Genomic DNA, 27211 nt, shown 5'->3' with positions numbered 1-27211 from the left:
ACTACACGAACATGAATTAAACAATACTTACAGGTTTTCACCCGATTAGCCTGGTACACACAAAGAAGTTCACCATGAATATACCATTGTATTTATTCCATTGCTTTGATTGGAAAGTATTCTCCATATTGAGTACTTTCCAACAGTACATAAAGAGGTACTGTTTGTATTGACTGATATATTACTATTTTCATGTATAGATGAGAAAAATGAGGCAAAGAAAGCCTAACTGATTGCTTGAAAAAAACGTGCAGTGGCAAAGCCAGGAAGAGCTACAACAAATTCCACACTCTCAATTCAGTAATCACTTTACATTGCCTTCTCAGAACTATTTTTCAATGGTAATACTTTTTCTAAATTGTTTATTTTATTTAATAACAATATTTTCTTTAAATACAACTGACAATGCTCATTAAAAAGATGCTGACCTGTAAATGAAGGAAACTGCAAATATAATAGCAAAACCATATATGAAAATGAACATTTGTAAAGTGGAAGGGTTAGTACAAATTGAACACATTTCCGTATTGGGAAGAGAACCAGCCATATTTTTCCCTGCTGATGTATTTCGTGAACATCTTTTTCCACAAATGATTGATTGAATAAATATTTATTCATAAACTATATTTGTGACTTAAGACAACAAGCTGCATAGATTGGTTTCATTTATACTATATCATACAAGAGGTATTGCAATAATTTATGTCATGCCAAGTCTAAGTCCCATTAGATTTTCCTTATTATACTTGACTAAAGCTGAAGACTATCCAAAACAGCAATTCTGAATGCTTTCTATTTGTTGCATAAATAACTATCTTCCTCCCAGATCCCCTCCTCTAACTTTCCCTTTCTCAAAGCATTTATGCATAGGCCTAGTCCCATTTGCTTTATTTGAACTTGGGCATACGCTGAAGCATATTCTTGGGCCATGGCCTAAATGACTACGGACTCAGTCATTTTGCTGCAAACATAAAGGTCAGCTTTCTCCAGCATATATGAAAATACACTCCCAGTTCAGCAGATACTGGTCGTCCTAATATTTCCTCAATAAACCCATGTAGCATCTCCCCTAAAAGTCCTGTCAGTCTTGAAGCACAGCCCCAACTCACTTCTAAAAATAATTTTCATCACAACAGCAAGATGGACTGCTATCATTAGCAAGTGTCACAACTGATGAGTTACATTAAGCAACACTGTTCTCTAGTTACTATTATGAAAACCAAAAGAAAGCTTGAACTAACAGGAATATTCACTGTTAATTCAAGCATCTGTAGACTCTCTGAATAACTGAAACATAAGTTGCTAGCAAAAAACCTACAAAAAGTTTCTAAGTAGGTAGGTACATCTCTTAATAAAAGAACATTCTAAAACTGTGGCATGACAGCAACATTTTAAAATAGCTTCCATTCTTCATGTTAAAAAGAGTATTAGAAAGATGCACATAACAGGAAAACTAATTAATAAGTACTTACAAATACACGAGAAAATCAGCCCCAGCTCCCAGAAATCACTGGTAAGTTGCTTTTGAATTCATGAAACTGACCTGAAAACGTTAAAGGAAAAAAAAGTTGAAACAAAAGAAAGTCCAGACTGATAAATGTTACTTTTCTATTATTACAGAATAGTTACGACTTTTAACTATGAACTAAATAAAACAGAACAGAAGACTGTAGTCAATATTTCAGCCATGTAATTTACACAGAATTTGTTTCCAGGAAGCCAATACCAAGAGAAACAATTATTTCATTGTTCTGCATCTCACACCATAGCAACTCAGTCCATTACAGCTTCTAAGAACTGTCATAAATGCAAGCATGGTTATCTTTTAATAAGGAAAATAGCTGTGAGGGGTTTTTTGGCTGGTTGGGGTTTCTTGTTGGGTTTTTTCCTTGTTTTTTTGTTTTCAAGTGTTACAGAACATTCATTACTTTTTTAAAGTATTTTGTTAACAGCATTTTGCAGCTTAACTAGTGTAAAATAATATTGTTTAGGTGTGTTTAACTGGAACCCATCTAAGGCAAAATTCATACAGAAAAAAAGACTAACAATTTTGTTCTCCTACGGTCTAGATCCCAGTTAGAAGCCTAGCCTAAGTACAATGCTTTCACTATAAGGCATGATTAAATCCAACATTCTTTTTCCTGCATACCCCTCAGTTCTAGTTGGAAAGGTAACAGATGCAACTCAAACCCACAGAGCTCGCCTTATAAAATTCTTTAACTAGCACAATGACTCACTTTATGCCTCTAAATATCCATGGTTTCCTCTCTCCAGAACCCCCATGCATTAGAAGGTAGTTCAGTAGTTTATTTTTATTGTTTGGTCTACGTACAGCACATTTTTAGTTCTTATGAAAACAAAGAAACTTTGTTGCACAGCCCTTGTTTTCTTTCCAAAATGTGAGGATGGATATGGGTAACATTAAACTGAAAATAGTAATGAAGCCTGGGCAACTAGTTTAGGTCAAAACCTTTTTGTTCTCTGGGAGCTATCTGATTAATTTGCAGTTCATAAAACAGTGGGTGTAAGCTCAGTTTAAAAACATGTAACTATATTTAAGATGAAATCATCATTTTTGTTAGCCTCCAGTAATCTTTAAGAAACACCTTCCCACAACATTTCTGTATCCTAAAGTGCACCAGCCAGTACTGCACATTGCCTAGAGACAAGGAGAGATTACCAAACTTATCTTGATGTAGAATATCCTCCTTATTTCATACACCCACCCTGAAGTGCATATTATTCATTCCAACCAAGCCTTCCCCCAACCCAAAAGTACACATTTAATTGTGTCTTCTCTCCTGTAATACCAACAGAGAGTCAACAAATCTCATTTCCTATATCAATGCAGTGTTATTATGTATTTTAAAAGCAAGTCTGAATCTCATTATCAGCTGATTTATGCCATTAGTGTGCTTTGGAGCCACCAATTAAACAAGGACAGTGGTTCATAAGGTCACAGTTAATTAATCTGAAAGAGTATAAATACACTTTAATGCACACCACCTCATGTAGAGAATTTAGGAACAAAGCACCAAACCTTTATTCTGGGCAAGCAATTAAGGGGAAAGGTTAAATATACAAAATTTTAAATTTAGCTTTAGCACTCTGTTAATCTATCAGGAAAAAAGTTCAGTTTGGTAAAAAATCCTGTGGAATAATACGTATGTGAAGCCTTGATTCTTATAGCAACAGTGCAAGTGAGGGAGAAGGCAGAACAGGGCTAACCATACCCAGTGATTCTGAGCAAATGAAGGCTTGTTGCTCAGATCACACCTCAGAACTGGGAATCAGCTGCAGGCTTATCCATTACGTAGCTGGTCAGGGTGGAAAAAACAAAAACCAAAAAAACAACCCCAAACAGCTCAGTCTATTCAAAACAGACTCATCTGAGCTAGTCTGTTGTATTTAGTATATCATACAAAACTGACTTTTCCTTCAACCACATTCCCTTAGTATATTTAATAAAAAAGTGCAATCAAGTAAGTGTTCAGTAATAGCAGTAGTCTACTAACAGGACCAGAGTGTAAGTAAAATGCTGAAAACAATCTATTTGACCAGAAATAGTTATTCACAGTGGGAATTCAAGTATGAGGTACCTGGGGTTTACATGGAAGAAAATGATACCTGTTTCTTACTGCCTTGACTCATTTTACCTTGCACAGTTCCTTGCTCAAAAGATAGACAATATAACTAACACACACACAAAACAAAAGTAAACCTCGTGATCTAATTAGATGAAGTAGTTGCTAACTATTTTTTTTTCTCTTTTACACTTGTAGTCCTATGTTCTATAGCCTCACATTACTTTATTTCTTTTTAGCTTTCCAGGTAATTTTTCTTAAACCGAAAACTGTTTTCTTATCCATGTAGAAAACCCTCTGTCCATCAAACACTAACATCGTAAAGTTTAATACAAAATTTCTATCGGGTGTATCCTAGACAAATTGTATAATTAAATATAAATTTATTACTTAAATAAAATAGACCAAGGACTAATACTATACAGGTCAGCAGTTGTTCCATGTAGGTTTTTATACCTGTCTCTTTTATCAATAAAAGACTTGCATCATGTTTTTAAAGGTGTTTGGAAGGCCAGCTCCCACTGATTTTGAGAAGAAAGACCTAACCCTTTCAGAAGTCTAGCTCTAGCTATTAGCTTAAACCATTTATACTTTCGCTTCAGATGTCTCGAGTTGAACTCCAAGTATTCTGTTGATTTAACTGGTACAAGTCCCACCAGAAACTTCACTCAGATATTTTGCAGTTGAAATGCTCTCAAAATGTTCTCAATACCTCCAATGTCTGCAGGTATTTCAGACGCTTGTTTGGAAAGTTGCTAGCACCCATATCAAAGACTGGGTCTCCCAGCCCCACTATGAAAGGCGAAAAATAAAGCAGTAAGAGCAACTTATGCTCTGATTTCAGGTACCTTTGCCAAAAGAAGCTTCATACTTAAATCGGCACATAGCATGAACCAAACAAAAAAGGTTACGTTCCCTTTTTCCTGTACTATAGCTGACTTTCTGTTCTACCACTCTGTTAAAATGCCAAAACTTTTGACAGCAGAGGAAAAACGCAGTGCAAAGACCTAAATCTGTGTACCAGTGCCTCCAGTGCTCTGGTACAAATCAGCATTTTAACCTACAAGCTGTAGCATGGCTGCAAGGCAGGGGAACTGAGGCAAAAACAGATGCAATACAGCAGATCTGTCTGAAATTACCGGCTATACTTCTGTGATACTTGCTGATGAAAACACCCAGAGGTAACACGCCATGGAGTCCCAAGTCTTGGAAAGCAGAATAAAAAAAAACCCAAACAACACAAACTGTCAACATCATGAAAACAATGAACCACAAAGACAGGGATTTACAAAAGGACCTAAGGGTTCAGGCAACCCGCTTTCAATGAAAATAGCAAAGGTTGATTACCATCTTGTTTGCCTCAAAAATTCCATTTTAGAAAACCATAAAAAGGTTACATATTAAATGAAAAGGTTTGCTCAAAAGCAAACATCATAGCAGTTTTCATGGTTTTGACTGTTTGTTTGTTTGTTTGGGGTTGTTTTTTTCAAACAGGAAAAGGCATCCTAATGTCAGGTAACATGAAATAAGACGAAGGTCATTTCTGCAAACACCAGAAAGTCACCGGCCTGTCTTAAAAGAAGTGTTAATAAAGTTAACCATCTCTCATTGACTTGACTAAGAATAATGTACAGTCATCCAACAATTTCACAGAATCTTTCAAAATAACTCACTTTTCAAAAAGCTAAGCTTTTGCTTGTCTTGCAAACACATATTGACACCAAGAGAATGCTGGACATAAAACAGATTATGCACATCACTAAATGACTGCAGGATCTTACATGCTCTAAGTATTATGAACCAAACAAAATTCCATAAATAGCCAAACATCACTTATAAAATAGTCCTCTCTTCACCCAAACATCATCAGCTCTAATAATTCCAAGAGATTTTAGTTTTCAGAACATAAAAAGTTTCACCACTTTTGGAAAGAAGAAAAAAAGTTACTCATTCTATAAAATCTTTAAATAAAATATTCTCATCCTTCTAAGATAGAGCCTCTACAGGTAGTCTGTATTTTCCGTGCACAGTCATCAGTGAGCATGAAGGAAGCCTGCAAGTAAAAAATGGAAGCAGTTATTTAGTAAAAAGCATGGCATCATGTTATATCATTTGAGAATGTGGCCTATCATTGTGGGCTGCTGGGACTAAAATATGTACCATTCAACAACTGCTAAAAAACTATTTTCAGAATTATAGCATGATGTGAAATGAGAAAAAGGAATAATACAGAAATGAAACTATCCATTTAGGGCCTGAATCACATAGCAATTTCACACCCTGAAATGTGCAAAATTTCACAATTAAAACATTAATGACCTGCAAGCCCCTAGCCACAATCACAAAAATGAAGGAGGCAGTAGGCTGATTATGATGAGATCCTTTGAGTTGGAATTCTAAAACTATTACTTAATTCAGGTAAAGGTCACAGTTTCAAGATGATTCAATAAAAAATGTTTTACTTACCGAAAACTCTTTATGCATGATCATTTTGAAACAGGAAAGGAAACACAGTAATTAACCACTATAGATGAGACTTTCTACAAGGGAGATGAGGAAATTCCTGTTATCTTCCCTTTGTGTCACTTCTTTTCAATGGCCTGGCATTGTATTTTGCTGCCTTTGCTGGCTTGTTTCTTAAACTGTTTACTCTCCTCGGTTCCATGCATTAGCAAAAAACAAAAAACCAAACAACAATAACAAAAAAACCCAGCCAAACCAAAACAACCACAATGCTGTTTCCCTATTGCTTTTTATTTTAGAATAGTCCCTCTGAAATGATCCTCATTTGGATTTTTGTACTCTGCAGCAGAGATTGCAGCCAAATGATCTACCAAAGGAGAAATCAGAGCATACCACCTGTTATGCAAGTGGTCATTTTAAAACACATGTTGCATCACAGTGAGGTAAGAACAGCACAGTGCATACAATGTAAAAATTGGTCTCCAAAGTTTCTACTAAGTTGCTGCCTTTGCTATAGATTTTCTGCTCAACCTTCAGCAAAGTGTTTCTTTGTGCTTCTTAGTTCCTTATTCACAGAAAGGAGCTACTATTTCTTTCTTCTGTAACAGTGATGCTTTACAATTCTACATACCAGAAGCTGTGATGTTGTTATTACAGAGACGAGGCTCAAAAAAAATACTTAAAATAGGATACATCTCCACAGAGTTTTGCAGGGAGATGTGAGCTCACTCTGCCCACACTTGGAGATGACTGGCCACAAACCCACTCTAATCCAGTTTAGCTATGGTTAGCGCTTACGTAAACTACATGACTTCCAGTTTAGAGCAACCTCACATCTGCCTACAAAAAGCATGTCGACATACACATACAATAGATGGTGTTTCTGTAAACTACCTCTTAAAAAAAGGAACCCCGGAAGCATCACCACTTTTGCCAAACCCCACAGCATGGTTCATAAGAGAGTTGTTCCCTGTCTCTCCCAAAAGGTTATCACTCAGTAGTGGCACATTATCTGGCAGCATTGTATTATATAACGGACTATAAGAGCTCCTTATGATCTCTTCTGTAAAGGCCTAGGCATTTGCAAAATTGCATTATATCTTCAACAGGCAGCTCGTGAAGGTTTCTCTGCTGCGTGCCTGCATATCTATAAAGCATCCAATCACTACAGAACGTGAGCACAGAATACAAAATTAAGGTCTTTCCGCCGTATCACTTCATAGCATAGCATCAGGTTAAGCCTAAAAAGGATTTTGATGAAAAAAGTCCTGCACATGTACAACAACTAATTTAAATGTATTATTACACCTGCCACTAAAATTATACCTGAAAACACCAAAACCATCTAATTCACTGTGCAGATGAAAGAAATACCTAAATAAGTGTTTATTCTTTCATGTAAAAGGAAGGGGGCTAGCATTCCAGATCTGATAAGCTCTGTGCTCATACTTTCAAGCAAATAAGAACCGCAAGACATACACCACGCTGCTTGGAAGGCTGAAGGGAGAGGAGGAATTCCGGTTTTAACTCATGGGTTAGAGACAGCAAAAGCCTCCTCAGTGGCCCAGGGTAGGCTGGTAAGCCCTGCTGGCTCCCTGCTCCCACATCAAGGCACTCAGGTTTCCCAGCAGTTCCTGCACCAGCCCACTGCCACTCACATGATGTAGCTATGACACAAGAAACACTTCGGAACTTCTTGTGAGCTACATGCCATTTTAATAGCCACAGGGTGGATCATTCCTAATCATTATGATTGAATTAAAGAAAACAGAGAAAGCTTTCAAAACGGGTATGTTTCTGTAGCGTTCACTTATACAGATCCATGCACTGAAGGCACTACAAGGCAAATCAAGCCCAGAATGAAAAGTTACAGCCGCACAAGCCCCAGGAAGTATGACTGGTGTTCCAAATACCAGAAAACCTTCCAATATGTGGTACTCTTAGAAGGATATATCAAATACAGAGAGAGTTTTACAGCAAATACAAACTGCACTTGAAAAGTTACTTTCTACACCTAGAGAAGCAGAGGTGTGCAGAGGACATGGCTTGGAAATGGCATCCAGGGCCACTCTTCAGAGAGTCACATTTGTCACGCAACCATGGAAGGCAACCACACAAAGACCAGTATAGAAGCTCTGCCATTGATCTGCATTATAATATTTGGCAATTTTTTTCTCTTCTCTCTGTGCCTCAACTGTACTTTGGAATGATAGCTTTTTAATCTCTTCCTACATGGGTACAGGAACTTGCAACCATAACGGGGTCTCAGGATGCTACTGTAATACAATCTCACAAGGGTTCTCTGGATACAACTTTAACACAAAATAACAGCAAAGGTTTTGTTTATTATATATTAATATTATTATTATTATGTAATAATTTCATTATGCAAGAAGAACACACATACCAGGAGCTGTTAGACTACCACATTGGTGTATCTTTTCTTAGCAAATTGTATTAAAATTAACAATACTCTTAGTAGGTTTTGGCTCCCTTTATCTTTTGAATACATAACATGTCAGGTTCCCTGCTCTTCCATATTCAGACCAATGTTTAAAGTAATTTTACTGAAGAATTGGCTTACTTTGTTTAAAACAGGGTACGTTCTTTCAGCTCAGTCATATGACCAAAAAGGACAGTATAAAACATATAAATTGTTATTCAAACTGTAATTTAGCATGCAGTTAAGTCTCTTTAATGAACTTTGTGAGTTCTGGATTGGACTAAACTGAAATTCAATTACAGAGCAGAATGGAATTGCATTGATTTGTGATTCAAATCAACTATCTATATTTACAGGTACATATTCATTTTATCCTCATTTTTTTTATATATTATCTATATATATTTTTATATTTTATCTACACTTGCTGAACTCCTCTGAACAAATAAACAGTCTTTTTGGAAAGAAAAATAAAACAAATTCCATTACTTTATTTTCCTTGCTAGACAAAGCATCAAGAATTATGTAGAGTTGGGAAGAGTTAAATAACATAGGATGCTTTGAGTCATCGTACATCACTGCTTGAAGTCTGAAGTTGTTGCACACAGACCACAGAAAGGATTTGGGACACGTCTTCATCAGGTTCTTTCACTGAATTTTGATTTGAACACCTACTAAATTGTACTTGTGCTACATTTACCAGATGCAAACTCCTTGGTACAATTTTTGCTAGTGTAACACCTACATATGCATAGGCAAGGCTTGGAACAGTAACAAGGAACCTCTTAAACCAGAAACTAAAGCCCTCAAGCAAAGAGATATATATGGGGGAGGTGGGGGAAGTGGTAATTGTGAAAGCCCAGTTTTACCATTATTTCCAACAGCTACAAATGGTAAGATAGCTGAAATGTCTCCCTGATATTTTAGAGATATCAACAATAATACTAGTGCATGGGAACACTCTACCATAATTAAAATTCCAGCATAAATACCATATAGCACTTGGATTTGAAAATTCCCTGAAAATTGGAGATTCAACCTGTCACAACTGCAGTGCACTACACAATAAAAAAAAGAGATTGGTGGATTTGATAAAAAAAAAAAAAAAAGAAGAAAAAAGAAAAATGCAACAATGTACCCTCACCTTCAGAATTTAATGTAAGCAGGCTGTGAGCCAGATGACCAGGAGCTAAGTCAGCTGTACACAAATTCACATTTTTTTTTTGACAAATCTATTTTGTAATATTACAATATAAGTGTGCCATTTGCTCCCATTGAAACTAGTGTTAATCCAGACAAAATATTGGGGTTCTGTATTGGAGAGTAATATTCCATATTATGAAGCTCAGATTTTCAAAGCTAGTTAAGTAGGACATAAAAATCAATTAGAAAGCCTTAAGAATGTCTGCCTTCAGGTCTACTTCTCTGGATTCCCTGAGGGACAAAATCTCCTTGCTACATATCTTGGGTTTTTTTCCAGAAACTCTGAAACATAATAATTATAGCTTAAGTCTTTTTTTTTTTTTAAAAAAAAAAGACCTCTTATACTAACTTCCTCTCTCAGCTCCAGTTTTTGAAATTCATTTCTCCTGACACTATACGCAGAGAAAAGAAAGTCCAGGTGCTCTCATTTCAGTTTCACTTTAAAAGAATCATAAGTAAATAAAACTTCTTTCTTCAAGGATCGATTCAGTCAATCAGAATCCCATCTTACATACATATCCTCTGTCAGAAAACAGTTCCCCAAGTGTGTGGCACAGAGTGCTACCAGCAAGGATATGGCTTTGTGTTCTGCCCAAAGGGCCATTCTATTTGTGATTACCTGCAATAATCAGTCCTGAAGATGATTAACTCTCACCTGCTGGACAAATAAATCACATGAAAAAACATGAACCGCATTACCTCACCAAGCCCTCAAAACAAAAACCTCTCAGCCTCCTTTCAGTCTCTCCTAAAGCATGACTACTTCATTAGTCAAAAAAGCAAGCAAAAAATTATGTTTAATTAAGGAAGAAGTACACCTTGAAACAGAAATTTGCCTTCAATGGTGAAGCTATCAGTTTGATAAGAATTCAAGCTTTGGAGACAACCAGGTGAAGCCCTAGTTTCTTCTGATTTTCACCTATGACGTCTCTGTCAAAATCTTGCTTGTGATTTTGAACAATACTTGTTCTTGTTGCCTATCATCTAAAGATTTTGATTTCCTATTTTTTCTGCAGCATTGACCTCTGCAAGATATTTTGAAACCAGAACTGAACTATGTTCACCACAGATAGAAATCCTTGCAGGCAATACTGCCCATCAAATAAATGATACAACGACCCCTAACTCCAATTTATGTTAAGTCTAGTCATGGGTACTAGCAGTCAAGCAGGTTAAAATGCTAAAGCACTACCTTCTATCAGTCCATAAAGATCAGTCTTATGTTCATGGTCTGGTTTTTGTACTGTGTATAGAGATCACATACCAGTAAACTGTCAATCTTGGAGCCAGAGGTGCCCTGCACTTTAGGACACACCGTCCTAAGCTACAAACTTGAAGGCAAGTTTGGGGGAAGGGTTCTGGTTTTTGCATGCTGAAAATGATTCCTAGCCTCTTTAGGTAGTCATATAAAACCGTATCTCCAGGCATTTACTAGTATTGCTCAACATCTATGAGCCTCAGGCTATCTGCACCTGCCCTCAGCATGATACTGACAGGCAGCAGTGAAAAGCTGATGGCTAGAGGGGTGGCTACTAGGTGCTTTGCATATGATATTTCAAAAATGTAAATGGAATACTGATCTTAAAACAAAACAAAATTAAAAAATCACACACTCAAAAAGTTGGCATTAATCTGGATAACAAACCTAAAAGTTTCACCAAATTAACTCATCAGCCTGACATGTTTCATTACAAGATCTTATCATTGGTTTAACTAAACAAAAGAAAATGAAGGAGGAAAGGAAAATATACAAGGAATAACTTAAATTTCTTTTTAAAAGAAAGTTCTTTAGGAAGTGCTTCAGATATGTTTCTTGTGCTAAATGAAGCAGCTATTGCTGTGGAATTTTAGGGTGGTGTTTTCTCCATTTTCTTTTTAAGGAACACCAGAGTGAACATTACAGCAACATCCATCAGAAATCATTAGAGCACAAGTTATAACTGCTCCCTGGCAACTATAAAGTATGTAGGTTTTTTCTTTTTTTTTTTTTTTGCTAAAATTTTCCAATTCCTCTATTTTACTTAACTAGAGATACTTTGCTTCTTTGAGCTAGAAATTTCTCTTTTTCCAGGTGACCCTGCCCTTTTTTTGTGGCATATGCACCCTTTGGAATGCAGTGCAAAGTTAATTACTTATGTATAAGTAAACATAAGAAAACTTTCTGGGAAACCAAAGAAAAATAAAATGTTTAAAATCTTAGCCAATGCCACTCTCAAGAACCAAAATGATGTTCATAGATCTTTCCCACTTGACAAAGTTTTTAATCCTTATTCTTCTCTTTCTTCATTTAAGAAACTGTAAAATGTTATACTTCCAATGATCACATTTATAATTTCAGTTATTTTATTGCTAACTACTCCTTGCTTCCAAATAATCTGCTTTCTTTCCAACCAAGGGCATTAGGGTGACACTGCAGGTCACAGCTATGTTCAAGATCCCATTGTTCTTAGTGCAGTGTAAATTGCCACAAAGGGTCTTACAAGTGTAGAGTTCTAAGAAGACATGCATTTTGAAAACATCAGCAAACACACTGTTCAATGTGAATAAATATGGTCCCTCAAAGAAAAATATCAAACCCTAGGGACTCCCCTGAGTTCACAGGAAGGCATGGTTATTTCTGGAGCACAGGGTTAAAACCTGGTTGTGCTTGATGCGTCGCAGAACAATGACGATTTTAATGGATCTAGGATTTTGCTGTTCATTCTGTCACCCCAGTGAGGTAATAAACCTCTTAGAAATTTTCAGAACTTGGCTGAATTATCAATAGCTGATAATTCACTGCAAAGTCAGACACTACTATTAGTAATCACCACAAGAATATATTGTGCACCTATATAATGTTTCAAGATGAAATTTTAAAGTGCCTTACAAGACAATAAATATTTAAAAATACGACAGTTGATGATATTTTCCCCTGTACTGAGTGCCAACATAAAGTTTGTGGAACTTTTAAACCATAATTTGAGGATCTAGGAGGAAGATCAAGCAACACACATTTCTACTACCAACACCCTGTACTGGAGTCATTTGTGCGATTAAGCAACACCTTAATAGCAAGTCACCTCCTTGAAAATCAGCAAATAAGATTCCACTCAATAAGATCAGAGGCAGCAGAATCCCAGTCTAAGCCATGTAGAGCTTTGCAAAAATCAGTAAAAACACTATTAAAACATTTTAAAAGTTATAAGTATAAAAAAATACATTACTCTGAGATGAATCCTCTCTGTAAGCATGCTGACTCCAATTTTAAGATCCCAAGTTGCTTAAGCGCATGTACAAAAATTAAGACATAATTACCTAAAAAAATTTACAAAGTGGCTCAATGCCAACAAGAGAGTCTCCCATCAATCATATATGATACTCTTCTTGATATCTCTCCCTACCTGGAGAAGCAGCTGTGCTCTACAGCAAGTCCCAACAATCTTTAAAACCTGACTCCTGCAGACACAGTAAGAGGGTCTAAAAACAACCAGTTAGGCCCTTCTAGTTTTATTCACTGTTATATGGCAACATAAGAAGCAGGGTTCTCACATTTTATAAAACTCAAATTTAACAGCATTTCACAGTTGCACCTGTCCAATCCTACAGAAGCCAAAGAACTTGCATGATATAAGTGATGGCTATACTCAGCCTCATTATCTCAACTATGCCTCACCCAAGATGTATTTCAATAAGCTGACCCTATAATCACACCACAGTCAATGGTGAAATTTTCAATTATTTCAATGACAATAACAACTAGAGTTTCAGACAAGGGTAATACTATTCTTGTGTAAAAACTGGAAGCAAATACTAACATCGCTAGGTTCTCTAACATCACTAGGATTTAGCAAACATATCATACAAATGCAAGAAAAAAAAACATATGCAGAACACTTCATTCAAATATGTACGAAGTCCTCTGTGATTACAGCACACAAATTACTGCTATGCTGTTATTAGGGCTGGCTGGAAGGCATTAAAATTAAAAGTCAAATTTTAACATTGCAGAAGCAAATTGGTCAACACTTCAAACTTATATGGACTTACTTTATGAAATCAAGCAACATTACAGGAGTTATAAAATGTGCTGTGTGACCTGCTATTTAATTTTTTAGTTTCTCTACTCTCTCAATGTGGTCTGTCCAATTTCCTCCAATGGGAAAATCTTCCAAGAGAACAGACCACTCTTGACCCATCTCAGACTAGATGTGGAAAATAAATACTATCGTTATACATCTGAACCCAAAATGTAGGATATATTCATATTGTAGGAGAATTATACATTAACACACACTGTGAAAACTGAGCACGCTGGGAAAATATCAAGCTACTCAAACAAAACCACTCTTGTTCATAATTTAGTTTTTCCATTTTGGAAACATAATTTGGCACCCTTTATATTAGGCCCAAGTATTGTCAGTTTCAGATACTCCTACAGAGAAGCTAAGTGGGTTTTATTCAGCTACATGCAAAGAAATATATGGTTCTTTCTTTTCTGTGTCTGAAAATAACTTTTCCACTCTGATAAAAAGTATGCTGCTAGAGAGGTTGGCAATTAAGCCTTTGGAGTTTGCCATCCATTAAAACTTGGTGATCCTACCCTAAGTGCTTCACCACCAGAACCATCTGGTGTTCTTTCTGCACAATTACCAAAATACAGAACATATTTTGACTTGGCACTTGCATTTGGTAGACACTTTAGTCATTTTATAAGCAACAAGACAGCATCTTGCCAAAGCACGGCCTCAAAAGGAAATTTCAACACACCAGAATCTGACTTCTATCCTAGAAAGTCCTACCAGAATAGAAAGAAGGAACGTCTGCATCTTCAGCTAATGTCCTCACCTTCACATACAAAATTCCTCTTTACCAGTTTTTTTACTCTGTGTTTCCTCTATATGTTGATGATTCAGGGCATTATGTGACAGATTAGGGGTAAAGTGAATTGCCTCTAGTTTGAGGCTCAGTTTCTTTTAAGATGTCTGGCTTTGAAATCAAACAAATGATCCACCAGAAATTAAACTATTAGAAGTAAAAGGAACCAAAGCCATTTCACAATGATACTCTGAAGAACAATATCAAGAATATTTCACATTAGACTCTCCCACCACATTTTTTTCAGTCCCTGCACATACACTAATAATACGAGCACAGCTCTAAATGTAGGAAAGTCTGAAAAACAAAGGGAGAAGACAGGAATACAGACTACTCTGGAATACTCTTGAATGATACTAGACTTCTTTTTGGCTCTTAGTTTTCAAGATCTACATAAAAGAAAACATGATGAGAACATCAAACATACTTCCAAGAGCATTAATAAGTCTCTCTTACAGATTGCCTTTAAGTCACTTATTTTTCTCATTTCTGCCAGTAAAATTTGAGGCAAAAGGTGAAGATTTCTATGCAGTAATGATGTTATACTCAGCTTTCTCAGGACAGTATGGATAGCATGAAAAAAAATCAGAGAACTCAATTGAAGTGATGACCAATAATTTTCAAATCGAGACATTTCAGTTACTTTTGGGAATTCTGAGGATAGGTCTAGATTTAACATCTCTCACCTCCAAGCATACCATGTTCAAGGACACAAAATGATGCAAACCTATTGGAACATATACTCTAAGGAATTTACTTTATATATTACCCTAGGTGGGAAAAAATGCTTCTCTCAAAGACTTCTACTCATTGAACATACTTAGCATTAGTCTGGTTGGTTTCAAAATGGGTCAGCTGCTCTGAAATTAGTGAAAACATATGAAAAAACCAACAGGCAAATAGTTTTAAAAATAGCACAGCACAGAAAATATATCTCAAATGACAACTACAAGTTTCACAGCAAACAAATAACCTGCTGCACTCCATATGGCATAGAAAATTTTGAAGTACCACAATAATATATAAACCAGAAAACACAGGTTTTCAAATCAAAATGATCCTGAGAACATGGATTTGCACCCATCAAAATTTTCATAGATATAAATTAGACTGATACAGTAAAAGAATAACAGATTTGATAATTGTAGACATGGAGAACTGAACAAAATTTTACCAAAAAATTAGTAAGAATGTTATATAGAAATTTGGATGGAAATTAAACAAGCTATTATTACAAGTAACTTTTCAAGGTTAGTCCCCCAACAAAACAACATTCTGAAGAAGCAAGTGTAATGAAATTATAATAGTAAGATGCAAAGAAGAGATGGAGAAAATATGTGATCACACAAAAATATATCTGCACAATAGTAAAAGGCAGTGGAACTAATGAAAGTGAGAAATTAGAAACAGTCAATTTGGTGAAGAGATCTATGCGTGCATATAGCAATCTGAGGAATCACAATTGTGTTCATCCTTACTAGACAAGCCGTCAGACAGACAAAATGTAATATATGAGCAAGTAAATAAACATTTGACTACACAGAGTGTCATTCTCATTGGGTGACACTCCAAAGAGTATATGTCTCCTCTGTTGGCAAAAACAAACTGCACATTACATCCTTATTTTTATACAGCATCTCAGACCAGTTTTCCTAACATCAGAGATTTAAAAAACAAACATGGTTTATTTATTTCCCGCAGGTTTTTTTCCCTTTAATTTTATCATGGCTAACAATATTGTAACAAGTAGCAAATTGTTATCAAGTCATATTCTCGTATTTTTTGAGCATCAGCATGACTTTCTTAAGTCTCTACAAACATGTGAAAAGAGGAAAAGTATTTACTTTCAGGAAGGATAATCAGATTACTGCCACCTTACAAAAGCATTATGGGGTGTCTCTGTTATTTCAACTACTGTCATCACTGTAACATGTAACAAACACAATGTGATGATAATATGCCATCCCCAATGGAACAATCAAATCAAAATGCATAACAGTTAAGAGGGAAATCATTCAATTTATGCCTTAGAATCCTGAGCAACTGCTATAACATCAGAAAAACTTTCACAGGAAAAGATGTTGGTGCTTTCAGGCCAGTGGAATTAATATTTTGGTTTAAATTTCACAGCATCTAGAAAAGGCCAAACACAATGGAGCAGATTCACTAAAGTGTTACTTCAGTTTTGTTACATATTAAGTTCACAGAAACACTGGAGTCTCATTTGCTATGAGACAAAGTTATTAGGTCTAATGTCTACATTAAAAAAAAAAAAAGAGACATCCTAACATCTCCATCTCACTTTAAAAAAAAATCCATAGATGATAGGTCCTTGCTTTACTTTTTCCAATAAAACTAGCAGTTCACCATTTATAAAAGTGATACATTCTGGCATATTTTTGATGCAAATTCTGTACAAGCAATGACATGAGATAGTAGGAGACCCAAATTCCTCAAGCACGTTAAGACTGAGTTGCCAGCTCTGAAAAACAGACAGTTTTTGCAAAGCATATGAGCTAGTCATGAGCCCAGCGCATGGTTGTTTCTACAGTTGTGCTCTAATGAAAGTGAGGAGAAGCTGGTGGATATAAACAGAGCAAGATACATTGTCTGGCCCTATTCTTACCTACCCAAATGGGAACAGGACCCAGCAGAGATTTCCCAAGTCCTCCCCATGCACAAATAAATGCATTTCTATATATTTTGGCCTTCACAACTGTGAATCAGAAACCAGGATCAGCCCAGAAATAACTGCAGTCTGCTTTTCACAGAAACATAATTTTCTTGTTATGCCTTGCTATAGTTATATATCTTGTGATGTTATTCTTGCCACATCCTAAAAATCTGCATCACTTTTTTTTTGCTTCACGATGAATTCTGCCTTCAGCTGCAAACTAGGAGTTCCCACAGAAGCTACGGTGGTTGCACACTGGTGTACCAGGAAAAAGAGAACTCACCCTTCGAGTTAATCATATCCTATGTATTAACATACTTTTATAGTAATATAATACACACAGTTTATGTTGTGATTTAAGAATTAAAAACTAGTCATATGTAAAATTAGGCCATTCAAGGAATAACTGCCAAATAAGTTGGAATTAGAGCTGTATATGAACCATTCAATGCCTGCACTTGCATCAGTGAACTGGAAAAGCTCAGTAAGCCAGCAAGGCTTAGGTACAGAAGCTGACACTCCAGAAGTGTCCACAATTCCCTCTTCTTTAAACAATTAAAACTATCCTGCCATTTAATGGAAATGAACAGGGAAGGAGCAAAGAGGAAAAAGGAAGGAAAGGATAAGGAAATAAATCCTTAACAGTATAACTCAGAAGGATAATTTTTTTCAGGGTCTGGTCAAAAATTATTCCATTCTGTTTAATTCTGAATGCATCTGAAGTTCCACCTTGCCTAATAACTAATTATAATACAAAACTGTATGAGAGAAGATAACACCTTTTCTAAACCTCAAATAAAAAAAAGCTGAAGTCCGCCAATAACAAAATATATTTAGCTTATTCTAATATGTGTTTCTCAGCTTCCTGTATACTTATTAGGAAGCACTTCCATCACTGTCTGGCTGCAAAACATCTGTATTGAACTAAATATGCTATTTTTCACTAAACTCAGTGTAGACGTTTTCCTGGAATTTAGACCTGCTAGTCAGTCACATGACAAAGTAATCTAAAATATCATCAGTTGATCCATATATGATCAGGTTACAGCCATCCATATTAGTCTTAGAGAATTACTGTGTTGCTCATGCTCTGGCATCAGCAGTCTTTAGTTTATTTTTCTAGCTACTTGGCTGTCAGTTAGAATGAAATTTTCATCAGTTCTTTTGATGAACAGAGAATATAAAAGCTGAGCTATGTCATCTATGACAGACCAACTGCTTTTGGGGGTATTATTTTAGTTAACAGACTATATAATGTCAAATTATAAAACATATTTATACACATATATTTACATTCACAACTAGCCAGATACACACAAACTACTCCTGAACTGAGAGATATTCAAGAAAAACGAGAACATGACTGTCTACCTCTCTTCAACTTTTAAAATCCTAAGGGAATCTATAAGCTCTGTCTCTCCCCCCCCCCCCCTTTTTTTTTGTCCCTCCTTTTTATGAACAGAAATCCTGTCGCACCAATATATTTTTGGCCAGACTACTGCATTCAAAACTGCCCTTTGACTTTGGGATACTGTTTTTAATACAGAACAGAACTCTGTTCCTGTGGAAAGGCAGAAGACAGTGCATAGAAGCAGGGACATGGGGAATCCTGAATATGCAAAAGAAAAAGATAGCCAAGTCTTTCAAGGAAAAGAAAGCCAAAATAAGAATACACACAACTGTACCAAACTGCAGCAGGTATTTAAAGGTATGTAAAGTAAATCTGCTCTTAAAATAGCCACTAATTTTGTAAGACTCCATCTTGAGATGGTGCTGATTTTCCTAAAGACAGTGCTGAAAACTGGTTCTACAGAGTCTCAAGCTTAACTCTAAAACCAAAAGCACGCACAACTAATTTTGCATTGAAAATGTTGACATTTCATATCTTATGAGCTGCTGGAAATATACTGAACAAATTCCTTGAACTTGCAAGCTAGGTAATAGGAACAATCAACCAATAGCAAATTAATTAAGTATGCAATTTTAACATAGCTTTAAATAGAGAAAAATATAACCTATTATAAAGAGAGAAAAAAATATAACTGATACTAAAGAAAACAGCTGGGTTATGTAAGAGGCCTAAGAAAAAGCAACAGTAGCATATTTGGCCTGTTTCAGGCCCTTAGCAAAGGTTTTTGCCCTCTAAAAAATGAATGGAAATTCACAAATTCAGACAGACATAAAATATATGAAATATATCTTTTCACAGATGCAGATATATGGGATATGATATCTAAATATCTGTTTAATTACAGCGGAGACAGCATAGGGTAGGTATTTAACGAATCAGAGAAACCAAAATCTTATTGAAAGACCCTGTTCTTACTGGAAATCTGGACTAGCCAGATGCTGCTGCATAAATGGATTTAGCTGTTTGAGTATGCTACACAGTTTGAGGTGGTCTGGGAGAATAACAGGGTTGGTAGGACCACAGCCCTGATTAGAGGCCATCATTGAGGACCTACAGCTTTGATAACTAGCAAAGCCATACAACTTCTGTATGGGCTGCAAGAGACAGTTGAGACACACCGCAGTTCATCCTCTGATTCTGTTCTTGCCATGAATGCCATGGAAATTCATTTGCACAGTTCCTGGCAAGCCTACTCTTATTTGCAAAGCAAATCTGTACCAACGTGGCTGCTGGGGAGAGTCAGAATGTGTGCAGGTGAAGAATTTGACTTTCCATCCTTAAATGCATTCAATTAGACTTGCTCAAGTGAAATGCCTGAATGAACTACTCACCCAAACTGAGTAGCTTAAACAGCAAGTCAGTAGCCTTAGCTGGAAGCAAAAGTGGATGAAAAGTACCCACACATGTGGAAGATGCATCAGAACTCTAAGCTAATACTTTCACAAGGCATCCCTGGGTTTGTCTAGTCTTACCTATATCTGTACCACAACTGTCTTTTAACATATAATTTGTTATAGACATCTGAAATGCCCTTATTTAACATTGTGAGTACTCAAATAACCAGAAAAAAAGTATTTTCACAGTAAAAAGATAGTAATATATGGCCGGGTGATGGCTCAAATCAAAACATTGATCCTTACTCTTTCAGTGCCAATAATATGAAAGATTAAATTGCTGATAGCACTCAAATACAGCAGTACTTTATTTTCAGACCTAAAGTATGTAAGATTTCTCCACCATAAAAATTGCAAGTAGAACACTTGTGAATTATGAAGGTCCTTCCTTTTTAAACAAATTTAGAAAATGTAATCATCCTTCACAGGTGAGATATTCTGTTTATTCTATGGAGAATCATTTCAGTCTAAATTAAACTCTTCAAATGGTTTTGATGATTGCTGCAATAAGGACACAACAGGGAAAAGATCTGGGAAGAGAATAACACGTGTTAGATGAATGGCTGACAGAAATATTTCTAGTATATAAAAACCACTGGTTTGGTTTTTTTAACCAAATACCAGTATTATTTTTTCAAAGCATAAAAACTAATGCTGCTTATCTGTCCTAAGTAAAAATGCCAATCTGCACTCTCTTCTTTAATTATCTTCAATATGTACTGAGTACTTCAAAGATTAAAAAAAAAATAGGTCTTTTCAGCATTCAAAAAAAAACCAGTAGTGGTACCAAGACACCTTCTAGATACCAGACTGTCAGAAAACCCTGTCCATTCACCATTTAAAAATGAGGCATTTTGGGGCATCTTGACCTTGAATAACCAAACACAAGGCAGAGTGAAAATGGCTTGTCTGTTAAAAATTTAAGACGTAAGTCCTGCCACAGATTGCTTAGAAACTAAGCAACTCGGAATCTAAATTAGATTTTGATAAGACAAGTAGTGACAAAACGCAAAGAAAGAGGTTAAAAGTACAATACGAGTCTCTGGCATTCTCTGTTTTTTCTGACCCTAACCTCAAACCTCACAAACAGAAAGAACATAACCAAATAGATGCCCATCAAAAAAATTGTGGAAAGAATTGTTTCATATGTTCCCCTCTTCCAAGCTGTCTCTAAATTCATACTTGTTTAACAGCGTGATTAAGAACACTACTGCCAGCAGTTATGGAAAATTCTAATATAAAGTCACAGAACTACACCATTACTGAAAAACAGGTGCAAGATATCCTACTACAGATTTTGGGGTTTTGTAGTATGACATGCCTGCCAGATCATGACTTAAGTTATCTCAACAGCAAATATTTTTTTAAGAGAAATCTCAAAAGAATAACCAGGAATACTGAAATCCAGGTGACTTGAAAACAGCTGTGTGAGGCACCCTATAAGCTGCCTTTTTCAGTTTGCTCATCCCGGTGCTAACACTCTCTTATTTCCAAGGAATACTCAATGATCCTTTAGATACTGCTCAAGGTAAACTGTAGTAAAATTCTGTTTGTCAAGTGTCTTCTGTAAGAATCATTTGCCTTTCTTAATGACATTTGCTTTCCATAGGAATGTACCCCTTGGAGGCTTTCTTGTACATACCAAGCAGTCAACAAGCAGGCTGAAGAAGATGGAGAAGACCAAGTCAGGCTCATTTCACCTCCCTGGACGATGTTCCTGTGGAGACTCTTTACAAAAGACAATGCAGCTCCAGGCTGCACCATTTGCATTATTTAGCCTCCTCTCTAATGAAGTCTCACTGAAACCAAAGTGTTCTTGCCAGTATAGTTGAAACGGGCACACTGACAAAGGTCAGATCCCAACATACAAGGTTTCTGCATGGCACTGCTCAGCCTGCTCCTGGTCCCGAGAACTTTGCCAGATTTATGGACAAGATTCGAGGTTTACTGTACAGTGTGGTTCCTGTCCTCTTCATTACAGTAGGATAATGGGGAACTCAAGGTATGAGACCACTGGCAGACTCAAGGCAGAAGAGCTGAACTGCAGCTTAGGGTTAAACCCTTAAGGCAAGGGAAGGAACTAAAAAAAAGGATCTGAGGCGTTGCTCTTGCTAGTAGATCAGTTTGTAGTACGGAGCTTTTGGAAGATAAGAGGTCCAACCTACATAAGGGTCATAGGCCTAAAGTTACCATTGTACATAATTAGGCAATAAGAAGCTTATTACATGCCTGATTGAGTACCTCATAATTAAGGGCTTGTTCCAAAGCCTGTTTAAGTCAACAGGAATCTTTCTATTGACTTCAAAGGGACTTTTGATCAAGTCCTGCCTACTTAGTAGGATACCTCTCTCCTCATGTCATAACTTAGCAGTTGTGACCAGGAGGCACTCAAACTGACAGTCTAATGGCTTAACCACAAAAGTGCTGGTGAGAGGACACTTTCATTTAAGGACACTTGACCCCATTTTTTAACTCCAGCCAACTGCTGATATTCAGTACCTGGGACATCTACTTGGTCAGAAGAGAAAAAATTCATTGACATCACTTAAGGGAAAGGGTAGTACTGAGAGTAACTCTTGTGTTAACTGGGTCTAATTTTTGCTGAGGCCCATATAACATAGGCTATTGGCACAGAATACAGAGTGTATACACACATCTTTCAATCCAAACAAAAGAAATGGAGGAATTACAAAGTTCCCTCTAATACACATAATACATTATTTATATGCTTCCCTGACCATTAGGCAGTATCACATAATAATCATTTATACAGTTACCTATTTCTGCATACATATTAATTCTGAAAATGCATACTGTGTGGCCACACTGTAACTTGTCACTGACAGACATTGTGGAAATCCCCCTTATTTCATGGATCATTGATCCAATGTGTAAATCCTTCTTAGCTTGCAAGCCATTGACCAGATAAACCATAAGGGCTCCAAAAGGAAAGAGCCTTTCTGGTCTGTCGAGCAAATTCAGCAGTAGCACATGTACTTCAAATCCACATGTGAAAACCTCTTTGAAATTAGGGTCCTGATCCTGCAAATCCTTATGCCCATAACATATAAGTCATCCCAATACAAGTCTAATATACTTATCAGGCACCCCTAGTAAAACAACATTGCACTATTCATGTTAAATGTTTGTTTCCAGAACCAAGACCTAAATACAATTGGAATAATAGTGTCTAGAAATAATTCAGCCTTTTAAGATTTTCCACTCAAAATAAATAAATACTACGTACTACATGAAACAGAAAAAAAAAATTGTAATTTTTTAAATTAATAAGTGGTAAAACTTGCATCTATATATACTGACTCTTTTAATTTGTGTACTCTCCTAGCTTTCAAAACAGCTAATTGGACTTTCCCACCATCTTTGATACTATTAAAAATCACAGATTTTAAGCCAATTCTGCAAATTTACAGCTATGATTCAGCAGCTGAATGTCTTTGAAAGCGTATCTGCTAGTAATACAGACAATGCTCTTACAATAATATTTTGCCTTTAAGCATTTTGTTAGATAACCTATATTTTCCTTAATTTCAGATCTGAGGCGAATACAAATTCAGACTACAGAAACACAAATGTTATTTTCTGTGGTGCTGGCACACTGTTATTTTCCAGATCACCCTAACATGAGGTAACTATTATCGATTGTGAAAGCACAACAGGTGGGTCACATGAAAGGTCACATTAGTTTTGTTCACAGGGCCAAACAGAAGGTTTTCATTATCCTTAATAAAAACAGAAGCAAGTAATAAAATATATCATTGCAATAACATATCTCTCCATTCATATGCAATAACCTTATACATTAGATCCTACCATTTCAAAATACTGCTGTTGGCTCCAGCAGCATGATTATTTTTGCGGTTGCTACTTATAAAAATAATATTATAAATCATAGTTTGACTTGCAAATTTCCACACTGTTCTTTTGAACCGCTTTTTGAAATGTTTCTCTGGACAAACCTCCTCAAAGCATGAGTTCACTTAGAAATATTAAGCACTTTAAATGGTCAATAAGGCGGCAAAGATTTTTCGTAATTCCTGTCATTAGTGTAATAGCAAATCATGGTACCTAGAAGTAGTTAGGCACCTTGTTCAAATCCTGATGGTAAATTAAAGTAGAGTCATAACTCAGACATGGTATAAAAAAGTCAAAACATATTAGATCCTTTCACAACAGTACTCAGGACAAACTGGTTGACCAGTTCCATTCTGCTTGCAACACGCATGTACATACACATACACACACACACACACACATCTGTGCTCTCATCAGTGCACCAGCATGGACAACGAAGGTTTACAGTTTCAAGTAAATATAACATATTCTTGCATCTACTGAAAGCATATTTCATTTTTGCCACTTAGATTTCTCATATGTATATCATCCGTCTTAAACACATTTCAATACAAATTAAAGAAAGCCTATATTTAAAAGAACATCGGTCAGTCACTTTCAACATCTATTTCAGAGAAAACGGTTAATATTTTCTGTTTATCTTTCCAGATAAATACATTTTTAACTTAAATTTTACTTTCATTTATTTCTAAATTATGCCTAAATATTTCTAGGCTGAATGATAATCAGTAAATTGGCTTTTCTGCCCAGCTTTTTCTAACTAGACTATTCTCCAATGCCTTCTTTTGCTGCTGTGCATCCCTACCTCAGGATCAACATACCTGAATATTACACAGAATTGAAACCAAAAAGTATAAAATAAATTTGCATTTGCCTAAAACATTATTTCCCAAAATAACACGGGTTATAGGCGTCAGTAGTAACAGTCCAGTGCCTTCCCGTTGGTATTGTAGCAACAAAGAGAAGGCCTGCTCTTGAAAGCAGTAACTTGTTATCAGAAAGCAACATGTGTTATTGGAAACAGCAAAAGTATGGAACAATGTACAGCTATCTGCAAATGCAAAATACCCCTGCTAGAATGACTTGTGAGTTTGGTTCCAAAAAAATGAGCTGCTTATCAGTCTGTCACCTAACTGTGCAAAGCTCATCTTGGGGCATGTTGTGTCTGCAGAGTGACTTGCATTCTGGTAGTGAGGCAGCCACAGCCGATGCAGGGCCTCGCTCCCTGCAGCCCCCCATTCCTACAAGTTTTAGGACAATGCATTTCTTTTCAGAGGTACACCTGCTGGCACTTCTGACAGACTATTTTGTCATGTGCTTCCTCATAAGGTTTAAAAATCTTTCTCACAATTTGAAAATACTAAGCTACATCTTCATCCTTTTTCACACGGTACTCCTCCCTGCTCACAGCTTGATGTGCTAATATTTAAAATCCTAGAACATAAATCAGTAACTATATTTCCATGTTGCGTGACACAAGGGTGCGGAGGATCTCAAGCATTTTAGGTCAGGAAAAAAGTCTCTTCAGTTACAGCATATCTGATACAGACACACACTGTCTGGTACTCTCCATTTTACAGGGTATGCCAAAATGTTTATCTATAAAGTGCTAAAGTAAAAGTAGTGGCAGGTAAATAATTTAGACATGAAAAAATGCATCTTGAAAGCATAGTTTAACCAAACAGAATGTGTTTTATTCTCTATTTAAGCTAAAAATTCCAAGGAGTTATTGGAATTATTCCAATCCATTTAGATAACCAAATTTGTATTTCACTTTTTGCTTACATTTCTGTGTCCACTGTACTGAAAGCAGTTTTCAAAAAAATATATAATCAAAAAAAAAAAGTTCTCTAATTGTCTCTGTGAACTTTAGAATAAATTAGTACTTTTTGACAAATTATTTAAAACCACAGTGATAAAGCGGTAAAAAGGCTTTTTTGCCTCCCCTATGCCAGGGAAGTGTAAAGCTAAAGGAACCTAATCTAAAACATGGTACATAGCTGACATTTTGTAAAGAAAGACTGGTGTAAAAAATAAAAACATTGGAGGAAAATTTTCAATGTCAACAACATGATTTATATGATTTACAAAAGGTCAGTCATTTTTGGACAATCTTTTGAAAGATTTACAATAGTTACAATTCAGCTATTTCTACATTTTTCATGGTATTGGCACACTAAATTGAATATTTAGTTTCTTCAGTGCTTGTATCAAAGCATTATCTACGTTACAATTAAAATGGGGAACCTATGTACAAATGGCTTATAATCAGGTATGGTCCCATCTGCACTACAGACTGTTCCTCTGAGAATCCATGAGTAATCAGATTTGTTAGAAGTGTAGGGTGAATTAGAGATAATGCTATCTATGGTAAGACTTGCACTGATGGTAGCTGTTTCTAAAAAGTAACTGGTAAAGCAGCTGAAACAAGAGCACTTAAAACAAGACTCCTAAATTCCTATTGTAGCCACCAAGTCAAAGGCAGCCTGATTTTCAGAGGTGTTTGCCAAACATCTCTTCCTCCCTGATTCTAAGGGCAAGCATCTTTAAGAAGTCAACCACATCTACTTTGAAGTGTCAGCTTGAATGAGAACTCTAACTTTAGACACTCCTACTCTAAAAACATCATCCCAGTGTCCATCAGATCATTTCAGTAAGACTTCCCTAACCAGCATTTGCAGCATATGATTGCTTTTTTCCCCCTGAGACCTTCCCTGATCAATACATATCCTGACAGACTCATTTCTGCCACTCATCCCAACCTCTCCTATTTCATACAGGAGTTTTCACACCCCTGTACTTAGCCTGTTTCTGATCTGACACTAATTGGGTTTTTTTGGCTCAGGTTTGAAACAAGCTGTTGTCTAACAACAAACCTAGCATTTTCTTCAGTATCACACACATGCATGTGCCCACTCATGCACACATTTTAATGCATATCTGCTATATACCCTTTTCTAGGGAGAAAGACCAGGTCCCTCCAAAAATATATGAGAAAAGATGACAGAGACCTGTTGCATTCAGTCCTTCTGTAGTATATAAGATACAGACTGAAGTGCTTCTGTACTGTTCCTGTTTGTCTGTCCCACGTCACACTGAGAGCTACGGGCATGAACAGCTAGTTTCATAAACGTTATTTTTCATCTAACAAAGAAACTGGCAGTTTGGACTAAAATTTCAAAAAGGTCATGAAAATCTGGAAGAAAGCCAGTGCATTCTGCATTCAGAAATTGCAAAGGCCATCTCACAAATGTATCTTCCTCCCTCTCACTTAAGTGTTGTTCTTAGGTCTCAATTACATTTCTTCAA

General features: G+C 36.2%; 1 protein-coding gene across 3 annotated transcripts in view; it reads right to left on the bottom strand.

The window, feature by feature from the left end:
- SOX6 (SRY-box transcription factor 6) overlaps nt 1–27211 on the bottom strand; it is a 381731-nt gene that overhangs the window by 327417 nt on the left and 27103 nt on the right. For all 3 annotated transcript variants that reach the window (XM_075048005.1, XM_075048010.1, XM_075048011.1), the window contains exon 2: nt 1473–1543. The gene's annotated coding sequence lies outside the window, so the exon portion shown is untranslated. The remainder of the gene's footprint in view (nt 1–1472; nt 1544–27211) is intronic.

This window comes from Buteo buteo, chromosome 16 (assembly GCF_964188355.1).
Source record: "Buteo buteo chromosome 16, bButBut1.hap1.1, whole genome shotgun sequence".
Classification (NCBI taxonomy): Eukaryota; Metazoa; Chordata; class Aves; order Accipitriformes; family Accipitridae; genus Buteo; species Buteo buteo.
This window is presented reverse-complemented; position numbering and strand designations above follow the sequence as displayed.